Below are 15,928 nucleotides of genomic sequence, written 5' to 3'. Positions count from 1 at the left end.
TCATCATTCTGCTGCCTTGTTAGTTGTCATATGTTTCTATCCTTTATTAAAGCACATCTGCTATCGTTTATTGAAGCACATCTGCTTTCTTCTTTCTGTTCTCTCTTTGTTATATATTGGATCCATGTTAAGTCCTTTTCCTTTTAATTAGAGCTCTAGGAATGTCTGAATGTTAGTCATATGGAGTCTTGAATTATGTTCCCTAGTTATGAATCTTATTAGTTATTTGTCACTGTTGTAGGAAACAATCTTAGGAGAAGAAGTCTCTTAATTGTGACTGTTTATTAGTCCAGTATTGTTTTGAAACTACATATTATCCTTTGCTGTTTTTAAGTCTGTTATAAAAGGAGGTAATTCTGTCCCTCATAAATCTGTTTGCTAGTAGCAGTAATTCTCTGTACTAAGCTCTATAATCAGAATGACTATTTTCTCTCTTAGGAGCGTAGTAAAGGTGTATGCACCAAATTGAATTACTTACATGCTGTAATCGGAAAATATTCATTCAGTCAAAGAAAGGCTGATTAAATTCATGACATTAAAACTTGGCCATGTTAAACTCTCTCCAGTAAGAAGGGAGGAGAACCGCCTTGTGTTGACTCCACCAATCAGCCTGCAAGACCTCCGATGGCCTGGAGCATGATATGTTGAAAGTCACCTGCTGGACTAAGCGACCAGACCCACACCCTGCCTAGGTGGAATAAGGCCAACCTAACTGCCAGCACGGTAAGGCTGAAACTCCTTCCAACATTGAGATCTGATGCCTGCATCACTCTGCTAGCCTTCTTCTGAAGTGATTTAATATCAGCATATTTACACTGTTTAAGTTTAACAATCTGTCTCAATTCTTACCAGACACCCACTCACCTTTAGCCCTAAATAACTGTGTTCTGTGCTTAATCTCCTCTATTAGACCCAAATATCTCCTGCTGACTAGACCATAAGCTCCATTTATGTTGATCATATTTATCAATTAATAAACAAGCCAGTTATTTGTGAACAATATGGTATGTGTGTGAATTATCATTGTCTGGCTGAATGATCCCTGATCCTAAGGTAACCCCCTTTTCTTAGAGATCAATGATATGAGATGAACTGCAGCAGAGAACAAAAACAGGGAGGAAAGTAAAAGTAATTTGTTGCTGCACTCCCAGAGCTAATTTAGTTTTTTTAGACTGGTGTGCTGCAGAGGCTCAGGACCCTGTACAGAATGTTAGTGGTAATGACAGTGATAATTCCATTATTGCAGTAATTACTCAAAATCCATAACAAGTTGCTTCTTTCAAAATGTCATGTTATTTATTACGTTGTGTAAAAAGTAATCTTACTACCAGTTGTGGTGTCACACCTTCTAAAGTGGTGGGGCAAAACTGAATGATCCAATATCACATATCTGTGAGTGGCAAAAGTATGTGAACCTTTTCTTTCAGTATCTGGTCTGCACTCCGCCGTTTGTGTGCTTAGCGTTGTTGTCTTGCTGCAACAACCTTTCCTTTAGAATTTGCTGGTATAATTCAGAGTACATTGTTCCATCAATGATGGCAAGCCATCCTGGCCCAGATGCAGCAAAACAGGCCCAAACCATGATACTACCACCACCATGTTTCACAGACAGAATAAGGTTCTTATGCTGGAACGCTTCTCATTTAAACCAAAAAATCTATTTTGGACTCATCCGTCCACAAAACATTGTTCCGATGGTCTTCTAACTTGTCCATATGATCTTTAACAAACTGCAGACAGACAGCAATATTATTTTTGGAGAGCAACGACTTTCTCCTCGCAACCCTGCCATGCAAATATGAGACAGGCCTTTTATTGCTTTGAAGTTACTCTGGGTTCCATTGTGACCTCGCAGAGTATTACATGCCTTGCTCTTGGTGTGATCTTTGTTGGTTGACCGCTTCTGGGGAGCCTAACAATGATCTTGAATTTCCTCCATTTGTACACAATCTGTTTGACTGTGTGTGTGTGTGTGTGTGTTTACATAAAGGAGTGAGAGGGGGCCAGTAAAAAGTTGGGGAACCACTGGTATAGGAGATTTTATGAAAATGTCACTTTGAAAAATGTAATCAAACAGAAGGTCTCTATCAATGACTTTGCACTAATGTTTGTAAATACTCAAAAAATGACTTGAGTACATGTAATTGAGTGAATGTAGCTTATTTCACACCTCCATGCCACGCTTCAAATATAGTATTTACTTTAGACCTTAGATGTTCTAAGTAATAGACACAGATAAAAGAAACTTGGCTTATAATATTTATAATCAAGCCTGTAACTTATAAATGGCAATTTTAATATTTGTGAATTGAATGGAGTTAACACACACATGTTCTGGTCTTCTTACCTGAGAGAAGCTCCTCATCCACATTCTCATAACCTGAATGCTGTTTTTCAGAGAGGATACTTCCTGTTAGAGGAGAGCAGAACAGTCATCAAACGTTCAAAATGCAGAACCACCCACAATCCTCTGAGTGCTGTGGATCATTGTGAACTGGGCTGGTTTCAGGAAATAATATCAGTGCAGACAGTAGAGAGTGTTTGACTTTGACATTGCTTTGATCTCTATGCAAGCCAGCATGCATTGCTTTGCATTGCATGTTCTGTTGCGTCAAATAGACACACACAAGTCTATGCTGCTTATCATCCTGGGTGACAGAGGCTGCTGGAGACGGTCACTATTCCATCACAGTGAAGACACACAGACATTTTCACTCACACCTAGGGGTAATTTAACATCACCAACTCGCATGACCGCATGTCGTTGGACTGTGGAAGGGAGCCCATGCAGACACGGGGAGAACATGCAAACTCCACACAGAAAGGTCTGGCCAGGTAGTCAAACTCAGGCCCTTCTTGCTGTGAGATGACAGAGCTACCCATTCCACCACCGTGCCGCTGTCATCTCAACTATTTCGATACAATATATGTCCATGAATCACTCACCCCTGCGGGTCAAGTCATTTCTTTTAGTGATGTATCTGCGGTCGATCTCCTCATAGACTGCCTCAGTCTTATGCCTCCACTTAGAGAGCACTGTGAGGGAGACATGGAGCCAGTTCAGTAGAAGAGAAGACTGATGACAGATTGAAGGACTAATGATGTTTAGAGAATGTACAGAAAGTGGATTGTAGATGATCTCTGAATCTCTCTACCTCTCCTGAGCACTCTGTTCTGGTAAAACAGCACAACCAGAAGCACTAAGGCCAGGAAGAGCAGCACTCCCAGAACCAGGAGAGACACTGAATAGATGGACGGAACATGTGGTTGAGTGGTTGTTTTCTTCAGTTGCCGACCAACTGCAAAAAAAAAGAAAAAGAATAGAAACCGTAAAAAGCACTGAACAACATTTCTAAACATTTCGGAAAATGACATAACAGACAAAATGAGTACCTGTAGTGATTGTTATTTTAGGTGTAGTAGTAGAAGTTGCAGATATATCTGTGAAAACAGAAACAGAACAGTCAGTAAAACCAAGCACATTAAGCACAAATACACTGAAGTAAAGTTTTTGGTGTTATATGGCATTCTTTGTTATAATCACTGGCTACGAAAAAATCAAATTAGCCAACATTTACAAAACTGATTAAAGTCACCTTATAGATTATTAACAATGGGCCAAAAGAATTTTTTAAATTGGATTCAGAAACTCCAAAGCCCAGCAGTTTCCTCTGACCTGCACAGGTGACTCCAGTGTCCTGCCTGTGGTAGCAGTCAGTGTGGTTCCTCAGGGAATGAGGACAGTCCCACAGGTGAATCTCATTCCCTCTACACTTCACTCTGTTCAGCCCAGATAGGCCCTTCACCAGCACCAAAGACAGCACTCCCATCAGCACTCAATGCTGACCCACAGCCCAGCTGCCTGCAGACCACCTGAGCATCCCTGATGTCCCACAGACCATCACAGACGGACCCCCACTCAGCGTTGTAATACACCTCCAGCCTCCCAGAGCAGCTTCCATTTCCTCCTCTCAGCCTGAGAGGCAGGTGCTCTACACATATCACATCACACATGAGAAGATATTGACAAAGCTAATTACAAAACTATATGATAAAACTTATATGTACCACAATGTAGGTTTTTACTGCAAGTATGTATATATATATATCCAACCAACATTTAACCTTATTTTGCTTACTTGTGCATTGTCTCCGATGGGCCTGATGGGGAGACGAGAAGCATTTCAGATGACTTCGTAACACATTGCGATTTTCATTTTCTGAGGAAATGGTAAGATAATTTATTAATCTATGAGCTTTTACATACAAAACTGTTTTGCTTATAAATTTGACTTTCCAGAGAATTCTTTTCGTAGCTATTTCATTTGACATTCATCATATATTATATTAATGCCAACATTCAGAACCACTACACGGACTGCCTACCTGAGCAGGTAATACGAGCCACTTCATTGCTATTATCACAGTTGTTCTCTCTCCAGGGTGAAGATGGACAGTGCCACAGAGTGGAGTCATGTTTCCTACATTTCAGATCATCCAGCCAGTTAGGAGCTGATTCCACTCTTGCTGTGGCCCAAGACTCAATTCCAGTTCTTCCACAGTTCAGCTCTTGACAGATCAAACTTGCTGTTTCTTCATTCATCCCATTTAAACACACATTACCCCAGGTTCCATTGTAGAACACCTCCAGATTCCCCTCACAGCCCTCAGTGAGTCTGAACTCTTTAAACTCTGGTGAGAGAAAGCTGACTAAGTTTAACATTCAACTTTCATTTTACATATTGTTTATAAATAACATTATTTAGATGTTTTATTATTTAGTGGATTGTTATATGAGACTTCAGGAAGCAGGAGAGGGTGCACATTCCAATCATTGATGGAGTCACTATAGAGAGGGTCACCAACTTCAGGTTTCTTGGCATACACATCATGGAGGACCTCACATGGACTGAACACACCAGATGTGTGGTGAAGAAGGCATAACAGCACCTCTTCAACCTCCGAAGGTTGAGGGTGGTTCAGCATGAAACTCTGCAACTTTCGGAGTTGTTGAGATCATTCTAACTTGCTGTATCACTTCCTGGTAAGGAAACTTAACTGCTCTCAACCACATCTCTCCCCATCATATCACCTTGAGCTTCCCTCCCTCATCAAATTAGACACCAACCTCTGTTTGATTAAGTCAAGGAGGATCACAAGAGACTCCATCCACCTGAAGTCCTGAACCAGACAGTTCTAAGACAGCTTCTTTCTCCGGACCATCAGGGTGCTGAACAGCCAGTAACTATTCAGTGCATTGTGCACTGTTATGTGGCCTGTACACACTTGTAATAACAGCTCACAGAACTCAAAGCTAATGAAGAATATGCATTTTGTAAAGTGTGTGAAGCGCAAGCCTTGCTGTCCTTCATTAGGAGTTAAAGATCTTCTGGATCAACATTATTTAATTATGTTAATAATGCATTAGGAGTTAATAATGATCAGGAACATAATAAAGTGAAACACATGGTAACTCATCATTAATAAACAAGGTGTTACTGTGTTCTTCATTAGGAATTAATTATGATCAGAAACAGTATGATAAAGTAAAACTTTTGGTAACTCATCATTAATAAACAAGGTGTTACTGTGTTCTTCATTAGGAATTAATTATGATCAGAAACAGTATGATAAAGTAAAACTTTTGGTAACTCATCATTAATAAACAAGGTGTTACTTTGATCTTCGTTAGGAGTTAATTAGGCTCAGAAACAGTATGATAAAGTAAACTTTTGGTAACTCATCATTAATAAACAAGGAGTTACTATGTTCTTCGTTAGGATTTAGTAATGATCAGGGGGGCTGTGTATTGACAAAAACCTGTACAGTACATATCATGAGTGAGTTATGGGGTTATTATTCAGTATATTGTGATATACTGTGATACAGTAAGCAACAAGATATACTGTGATTTTTAAATAAATTTTTAGGGAAACTGTCAAAGCATATAAAATACACCACCATATGCATAAAATCTGAGTAAAAGCGTTTGCATTTAGTCAGTGCCTGTACCATCAAACATCATAGCACTACTTTTTGTGCAATCTGAACAAAGGAAAATACATTTACCTATATCAGTGAAAAAAAAAGTGTAAAAAAAAAAAGTGTGTTTTTTACCTTCTTGTACAACTTGAGCACAGCGATGTTGTCAGGAAGGTATAGTGTAACGAGGCTCCAATGTATTCACCATATTACATAAGCCTTGTTCTGACAAACTGTGCTGTCAAAATGTCCTACCAAGATGCGCATTTATACGTAGCTCTGTACATAAAACCGTAGCCTTAATAGCCTTAATCACACAGAAGCTGACGTCAGCTTCAGCTTCCTAATTGCCAGTTTCTTGTTCAAATTTTCCCATTTCACGTTAAATGGTGCAGCAGTTACTATTATAATGCCTCAGGCGCCAGAATGTAACTACTGCACCACAGAAGGTGGAATTGGACAAATCGAACAAGACGCTGGCGAACAGGAAGCTTAACTTTAGCTTCATCTAAATCTCCTCATCAGAAAACGTTACCAGCTTTCGAAGAATAAGAAGGATATTTTGATAGACTAAATCACAGCATGGGGCAAATATACAAACTGGGCATAAACTGTACAATAGATTTAAAGTGAGGCTGAATTAACATTAAAAACACAATTTAGTACGCTATAGTAGTGATATGGGCATGCTCACTCAATAGGTAAGACAAAATGTTAGAACAGCGGTTATAGTCTTTCGGATTTAGCATCAGCGGTAACACGCTAATGTTAGCAGTGCGCCTCTGTTTATGTTGGAGTGGAAAGATCTAATCTTGGCTTAAAATAGATTACAACACTGCCATCTAGCAGCCACGGGTTTAAGCATAAAAAACACAAAAAATATTAACAAAGAAAAAGTACGAGTAAACAGGTTATTTATTGAGTCCTTTTTATTTGTGAACAAGAAAAAATTTAAAATGTTGGCTACGTCATTGATAATAACACACCCAACCAAAAGTGACATTACTACTAACAGACAAAGTCTGAGACCTGAGACTGAATACAGTATGTTCTGCTAGTACATTAATAACACATATTTCGGTTTCATATCTAAGGCACAAAGTTTTGCTGCCCATTAGCTTTGCACACATTAGCTAAATTAACTAGCTAGCATTCACTCACAACATAAGCAACAGCTTAGGTTTATTAACGCACTAACATGCTTTGCATTCTGAAACAACACAGTAAACCAAACATTGTAAAAGATCACCGTACCTACTTAGCTCAGATTAGTTAGTGAGTCAGCTAGTTAACTGTGTCATTAGTGCTGTAGTGCTGGAGTCTGAATAAAACAGTCCTTTATCTACATCAGGGGTCTCACAGTAGTGACCCGCAGATCTGCCATGAGACTGATTCGCTCATCACACAGCGGGAGATACAGTGAGTCACAATTAAAAAATGAGTAGAATTATCAAACTAATCCACTGAGAATGCAGAAATAACTGCTCTCCATTCACAGCTCTCACAAAAGCCTCGCTCGCGTTCAAAAGAAACACCACAGCTATAAATATTTTATATGTCAAACTCTCTATGTCTCAGTCTCAGGTCTCAGATGTTTCTCCTTTAAAAGTAATCTCAGATTTTGATTTCATTTTGTTTGGGTGTGTTATTTTCAATGATATAGCAAACTCAGGAACATGTATTAGCTTTAGAGATTTTTATTTCCATGTGTCGCTTTATAATACTGTTCCTGATCATAATTAACTCATATGGATGAACACAGTAACACCTTGTTTATGAATGATGAGTTACCATGTGTTTCACTTTATAATAATGTTTCTGGTCATTATTAACTCTTACTTATCTAAAATAAGGTATTTACATAATCACTTGGTGATATTTAGAAACAAGTGAATTTGAAGGTAGAACACATTCACAGCTATATACTTCTGTGAGCCCTCTCTTCAGTTGACTCTGCCCTCAAGAGGACTTTAAGGTTAACTACTGTTCAGAAGAAACAACACTTGTACACATGCTGTTGCAGAAAAAAAAAATAGTGTTTTCTAGTGTAAAAATGAGAGGTAAGCAGACTGAATACTGTAGTAATGTTTTAGTAGTTGTCTCAATTGTAGGCGAGTGCAAAGTGGTTTACACTGCCAAATATAAACATGTACATTAGCCTTTTAAGGTTGCTGATCAAAACAAGCCTGTGAGAGTAGTTATTCTAAGAACCGGTAGTTACTAAGTCGTTCTCTATGAGACTCAGATGTTTAGTTAGTTAAACTAATCATTAGTTCACTATTACCTACTGAGTAATTAGCAAGTACTCCTTGGTAGTTAAGAGTAGTTATTTAAGTGTTAATGCAGCATTTCTTATTCGTCCCTGCTTAATTCTAAAAGTTGTAAAGTGTTATTGTAGATAGGAGACAAGAGCAGCTCCAGATGTGGTTCACATCCAAAAATACACATATTATATAACTTCATTTTAAAAAATTTCTAAACATTATCGTTAAGCATTAACATAACTAGCAATCCTTAAGTAATCCTTATTTAAGACCTTAAAGCATTATTAGGTACAACAAGCTGAAAATTTCAAGAAAAGCAGCAGCCAGCATACTTTACCTGAACACACGACTCCTACATCCTCCTTGTGTTCACATTCATCCTCTCCAGACAAATGGCGTCTGCAGTTCCACAGTGACATCTCGTTCCCCTCACACTCCACCTCATTCAGCCATATGGGTCCAGTTCCAGGTCCAAACCGGGCTGGTACAGGAGCACTGAGGGCCACTCCACACTGCAGCTGTCTGCACACCACCTGCGCATCCTTAATATCCCACAAGTCATCACTCACTGTCCCCCATGAGCTGCTGTGGAAAACCTCCAGCCTTCCTGCACAGTCTCCCCCAGAACCAACCAGCCTGATGGAGCCTCGAGCTGAATTAAACTTACCTACACACACACACACACACACACACACACACACACACACACACACACACACACACACACACACACCATCATAGCCAAACTGATAATCATTTATCCTCTGCATTACTCATGCATTTGTCTCATTACCACAACATGAACATTGTACCGCTATCAAATATATACAACTGGACTAAATAAAAGTAGTGTAACTATTGCACACTTTTGAAAATATTTAGAGAGTGTACACTTACCAGAGCAGGTGATTGAGAGCTGTTCTCTGGAGCTGCAGTTGACTGCTTTTGCGCTGCTGCAGTTCCCCAGATGAACTTCAGTCCCAGAACAACTAAAACCCATCACACACATGTGTCTGTGTTCAGCCCTGGATGGAGAGGAGCTGGTGATGCTGAACACAGAGCCACAGCCCAGCTGTCTGCAGACCACAGAGGCCTCAGACTCACTCCACGAGTCCAGCAGAACTCTCCTCCAGTCCTGCCTGAAGTACACCTCCACCTCCCCCCGACACTCCATCCTTCCAGACAACCGCACTCGCCCCTCATGGAATGCCAGAGAGGAGCCTGAAGAGGAAATAATCAATTGCCTAAATTTTAAAAGTTTTAAATTTTCTTTAACATTTTTTCTTTTGATTGATGCTGCCATAGACATAAACATAAACTTTTCTAACATAGTTTTATTACTCTAAAATGAAGTACACAATTCTGAGAGCTCACCACTGCAGATGACTCCAGCATCCTGTTTATGAGAGCATGCAGTTCGACTCCATGATGAAATGGGACATTTTGACAGGTGTGTTTCGTTCCCCTGACAGTCAAACACATCAGCCCAGATCTGGCCACTCCCCTCCCCAAACCAGTCTGACCCCAACACAGCCACAGCACTCCCACACTTCAGCTGACCACAGAGGACACTGGCAGCTCTCATATCCCAGCTTACATCACACACTGTGCCCCACTCACTGAGGTACTGGAGCTCCACTCGACCAGAACAGGAGTCAGAGCCGTTCACCAGCTGAGCCCCTGTGTGACCTGAATCAACATCACATTAGAGGAATGAGCATGAATAAGAGCAACTCACTGCTCATATAAATGGTTGTAATGGTCAATAGTTGTAAATATTTTTTAAGTGTTAATGCTTTACCAGAACACACCAGTCCCACATCACTGTCATGAGAGCAGCTGCGTTTGAATGAAGATGATTTTTGACAGAAATAAATATGAGATTCGTTGCCTCTACACTGAAGTTCCACTGACCACACCTGGCCCTCCCCTCTGCCAAAGGCATCTGCTCCCAGCACCTCCACAGGAGGCCCACAACCCAGCTCTCGACACATAACCTCTGCATCCTGCTGGTCAAAGTCAGCATCACACACTGTGGACCAGGTCTCTCCATGAAGCACCTCCACTCTCCCAGAGCACAAGTGAGGACCATCAGTAAGTCTGGACATGCGAGCTGTGTGTATTTAAATTACATTGAGAGTTATTGTATATTCTAGTATTGATAGGACTGTTAGTGCATTGTTTTTAACCTGCGAACTACTTAGGTTTGTGTAGAAGTAACACATTCATTCAGAATCAGACTACTTGGGGGTTACTATTAATACTTTACCTACATTTTCCCACAGTTTCTCTCACATGTCCTTACCTGGCTTAACAGAGCAGATGACTCCAGCATCGTGCTGATGCCCACAGCCATGTCTACCCCATCCTAGTGAACTACAGCGTTTCAGTGTAAACTCTGATCCACTACAGTGCAAATAATCCATCCAGATTTGTCCTGATCCTTTTCCAAAGTGAGCATCACTCATTGTATTTACAGCCTCTCCACAGCCCAGCTCTCTACACACCACTGCAGCAGCAGTCATATCCCAGCCACGATGACACACTGTTCCCCACTGTCCTCTATGAAGAACCTCCACTCTTCCAGTGCAGCGACTGCCACCATTCACCAACCTCACACTGTCTGTACAACAGAGAGAGAGAGAGAGAGAGAGAGAGAGTGAGAGAGAGAGAGAGAGAGAGAAAGAAAGAAAGAGAGAGAAGGAATGTCAGGTGCACACTGGGCTCCACACAAGGATCCAGGGCAATTAAAGGGTTACAGTGGTACTTGGAGAACTGTCTGTGACTGTCTGTGCAACAGACATTATTGCATGAACACCTAATCAAAAAATTGCAATCTAGTTTTACCTGTTTACTTACAATAAAGCTTTGCCTGTTGGTCTGACAGTTACATGTTGTACTTTAGTGTAAATTATTTTGTTACAGTGAATTATTCACTGAAATATGGTATTGATAATACAAATGTTGTTCTTACCAGCACACACCAGTCCCACATCACTGTCATGAGAGCAGTTGTGTTTAAGTGAAGGTGATGTTGGACAGAGAGCAATCTGAGATTCTTTGCCTCCACACTTAAGCTCCTCTGACCACACCTGACCCTCCCCTCTGCCAAAAGCAGCTGCTGCCAGCACCTCCACAGGAAGCCCACAGCCCAGCTCTCGACACACAACCTCTGCATCCTGCTGGTCAAAGTCAGCATCACACACTGTGGACCAGGTCTCTCCATGAAGCACCTCCACTCTCCCAGAGCAGTGAGAAACACCAACCAGCCTGACTCCTAAAATATTATCAGGAGAGAATTTTCATGTATCACATATGTTTATGATTGACAACAAATTGTTGACAAATATTTGATTTCTCTACTGAGTATTTTAGGATAAACATCCTTTCAAAATTACTTAAGATGTCAATGATTGTAAAAGTAGAGCTAAATGGCAAACAAAGCCATTAAATGAAACTTAAGAACTGAATAAAATTTATTGACTAGTGTACAGTGTATTAGCGTATTAATGCTAAAGGCATTCTAGTAAAGATTACCTGCACAAATGACTCCAGCATCCTTAGAATGATCACAGTTATGTTTTCCCCATCCTGCTGATACACAGTTCTTCAGTGTAGACTCTGATCCACTACAGTACACATCATCCATCCAGACTGGTCCTGATCCTCGTCCAAAGTGAGCATCACTCAGTACATCTACAGCTTCTCCACAGCGCAGCTCTCTACACACCACTGCAGCAGCAGTCATATCCCAGTAATCATGACACACTGTTCCCCACTGATTATCATGAAGAACCTCCACTCTCCCAGCACAGCGATTACCACCATCCACCAACCTCACATTGTCTGTATAAGAGAGAGAGTAAGAGAGTAAGAGTAAGACATCATGATCCCTTATCATCATGAGCCTTATCATCACTTTTGCACTGGCTTGCTCTGTGGTGTTCTGCCAATGTTTCTCATATGGTACACTCATTAATATATTACATATAATATCATTACGTTATATGAACATATTCATATAATATAGATATTAACCAGTTCCAGTGAGTCTATCAAGCTCTTAGATGTTCACTTCACTGTACTTCACTGAGCATTCTGTATTGTGCCTTTGAGTGATCTTGGCTGAGCACCTACTTCTAGGGAGAGTAAAAAATAGTTAATTATTACATCTAAAAAAAAAATGGAAACAAGCAATTTAACTGGTTGTATTCAAGTAAAATAAATACTTTGAAGGAAACAATGCAAAGTGCAATTATGATTTAGATTAACAAAGCAATGTTTTACATCAACCCCCAAAAGCACTTTAAAGCAATTTCTGCCCTGTTCCATATTTTACAGTAAAGCTTTTAGATGTTAGATGTTTAGATGTCACAACATAATAACACCTAGATCCACACACACACACACGCATCTTCCTTGTGAGGACTTCTATAATTTTCTACTCATTTTTGTATTACTGTATCCAAATAATTCTACATATACACCTATCCTAACCTTAACCTCAGTATCCGAAGACAATTTTTCTGCTGTTTTATTTTTTCAAAAAATAAAAAATAAAAAAGTGTAATTTGTGGTGAAATCATCATGTGCTCAAGAAAGGACAAAAATGTCATGTTGTCCTATTATTGTAAGGACACGTAGTCCTCACAAGGATAGCAAGACGTATGCGCATATACATTCCCAAACCCAAAGAGTGTTAAATTATTTGACCTAGTTTTACAGGTGAGAGCTTCAATTTTAGTACTTTCTTATTCACTATTTTCTGTTATGTTTTCTCTGCACTGTTTAACATTGTTTAACTGTTTAACAAATTAAGTGATCAGAAACAAAGAGAGTGAAACGTAGGTGGGTGAATTATTATTTGATTTTGTAATTGTGAGTAAGTACTAACCAGCTGTGATGAGGGTGACTGCAGAGGAAAGAAGAATGAGAGCCACACAGCTGTCCATCTCCCTCTGACCAGCACACAGTCCGTTCAACTCAGCAGCAGAACAAGCTTCACCTCTGATCCCCCAGCGAGACTGAAGAAACTGAGACAGAGAGAGAGAGAGAGAGAGAGAGAGAGAGAGAGAGAGAGAGAGAGAGAGCTCCTCACAGCCGCCAATCACACTCACTATGACCTTATTAGAAAGAGAAGAGGAAATCATCAAACATTTTCAGTGACAAATCAGAGGAGGCGTTTTTTTCTTTCTCCATATTTATCAAAAGAGCATCAGCGCTGATGAACAGAACTCCACCTCCGTCTCTAGAGGTGTGTGTGTGAGGAGAGACGCTCGCAGCAGTGTGGTGAGAAACACACCAACATATAGGAGACTGACTTCAGAGAGAGGAAACACTCCAGTGTAATACAGCATTAATGCTGCACCTGCAGAGAGCTGATCCACACACTGATAACCATCTCACACACACACACACACACACACTCTCTCTCTCTCTCTCTCTCTCTCTCTCTCACTCTCTCTCTCTCTCTCTCTCTCTCACACACACACACACACACGCACACACACACACACACACTGATTACCTACACTTACACACACTGATAACCATACGCACACACATGCACACACACACTCACACACAGACACATGCACACAAACACTGCTAACCTACTCACACACACACACATTGATAACCTACTCACTCTCTCTCTCTTTATCTCTCTCTCTCTCTCTCACACACACAAGCACTGATAACCTACTTACACACACATTGATAACCTATTCACTCTCTCTCAGTCTCTCTCTCTCTCTCTCTCTCTCTCTCTCTCTTTCTCTCTCTCTTACACACACACACATAAATAACCTACACACACATACACACCTCTGATTTGTCACTGATAACCTACTCTCAAACACACACACACACACTACTTACATTCACACTCTGATCACCTACTCACACACACACGCTTTCTCTCACACATACACATTGATACCCTACTCTCTCAGACACACAATCATTAACACAAACACACAAACACACAAACACATGAACACACTCACAGTGTCATCCCCTCCCCCCTCTCACACACACGTACACACACCTGCAGCTGTGTGGTTTCTCTGTATGTACAAAAATGGAGTTTTACAGGAATCACACAGTTTAACTTCAGCTGTCTAATAGATGTTTATCAGTAGAATTAACACACTACACTACATGTTGATCTACTCTAACTGCACATTTCATCTAATATACACTAAACTCTCATTTAACTGATTTATTCTTATACTTAATACACTGAGAAAATAATACTCAAGACATGATTTTAACTCACTGACTTACTGACCCAATCAGTCATTCAATCATTTGCTTATTTGCTCACTTACTCATTCAGTCGCTTACTTGCTTACACATCCACTCAATAATTAGCCATCATGCTGAAATACTCACTCAATCACTCACAAATGTGCTCACTCACCGACTCACTCACGCATACACACACACACACACACACACACACACACACACATATTCTCTGTCACACATGCTTACACATGCACACTGATAAACTAATAACATGCTTTAAGTCAATGTACAGATAAACAAGAATACAAAACTTATAAAGGTTTATAGTAAAGAATATTTAAAGGGGAACTCCACCAATTTTGCAAAATTACTTAATCACTGAGTGGTTTAGATGTGAACAAAATCATTCCGAGTGGTTCTGTGTGAAATGCGTCTTCCGAAGAAATTTAGTGCAAATTGTTCACCATTATAGTACTGGGAACCAGATTCCTGGCGTATTTAGTGGCTCTGAAAGCTACATTCTGTTATTACACAAGAAGGTTATGAATGCATGGCTTGATACCTGAGACATTGTTTTGTGATAGTTTTGTTATAAAGTTTTGGCCTAAAACATAATTTTAGTATAAACTAAAACTCCAGGATTAGTTCCTAAACCATTAAAAGATTCATTTATTTCCCCTTTAAATATGTAATTAAAGTTATCTGAACTGAGGAACAAGCTGCTTTGTAATTATTTTGTAATAAATGAAAGAAAGTACATGATAATACAGTTTTTGTTGAATGCTTACACACTGAAAGTGAATGCTTAGACAAAAGCATTAACCTTAACTTCTGTAGCCATGATTTAAACAAAGGCACTTCAAACTGCACTTTGATTGCAGTTCTCCAACACACTTATGCAAAACAATATCACTGTCACAGGAGCAGTTGTGTTTGAGTGAAGATGATGTTGGACAGAAGTAAATCTGAGATTCATTGCCTCTACACTGAAACTCCTCTGACCACACCTGGCTGGCTGGCTGATTGACTGCCTGGCTGGCTGAATGGCTGACACATATAAGCTGCTTCTGCTCTAAAGCCTGTGGTGCTGATTCTGCTCCCACATCACCAACCCGTCCACACCAGAGGAGCACAATCCTCAAACTCTCACTGACAACTGCTGCATCTGTAGGGGTCAGCATCTAAAGCAGGGTCATGACCCTGAGTGCTTTTCTTAAAACATGCATTTTTCCTCCAATCAAAGGAGCGTCCTCAGACTGAGAGTTCTTAAATATTTCTGATAGAATATTGGTCATTTCATCAGCCAGAAGACTGTGCATTGTGTTCCAGCTTTTCAGACGGTTCCACATTAGATCTTGTTTGAAACATAAAAGTAAGACAAGAACAGGAAGAGAATAGTGATTATTACATTATAACAGATGCAGTTTTAA

At 40.1% G+C, this 15,928-nt stretch overlaps 1 pseudogene; it reads right to left on the bottom strand.

The window, feature by feature from the left end:
- Positions 1 to 2,318: 2,318 nt before the first annotated feature.
- LOC118811241 lies at positions 2,319 to 13,198 on the bottom strand (annotated as a pseudogene).
- Positions 13,199 to 15,928: the final 2,730 nt, after the last annotated feature.

The sequence above is a fragment of the Colossoma macropomum genome, unplaced genomic scaffold, assembly GCF_904425465.1.
Source record: "Colossoma macropomum unplaced genomic scaffold, Colossoma_macropomum, whole genome shotgun sequence".
In the NCBI taxonomy this organism is placed as follows: Eukaryota; Metazoa; Chordata; class Actinopteri; order Characiformes; family Serrasalmidae; genus Colossoma; species Colossoma macropomum.
This window is presented reverse-complemented; position numbering and strand designations above follow the sequence as displayed.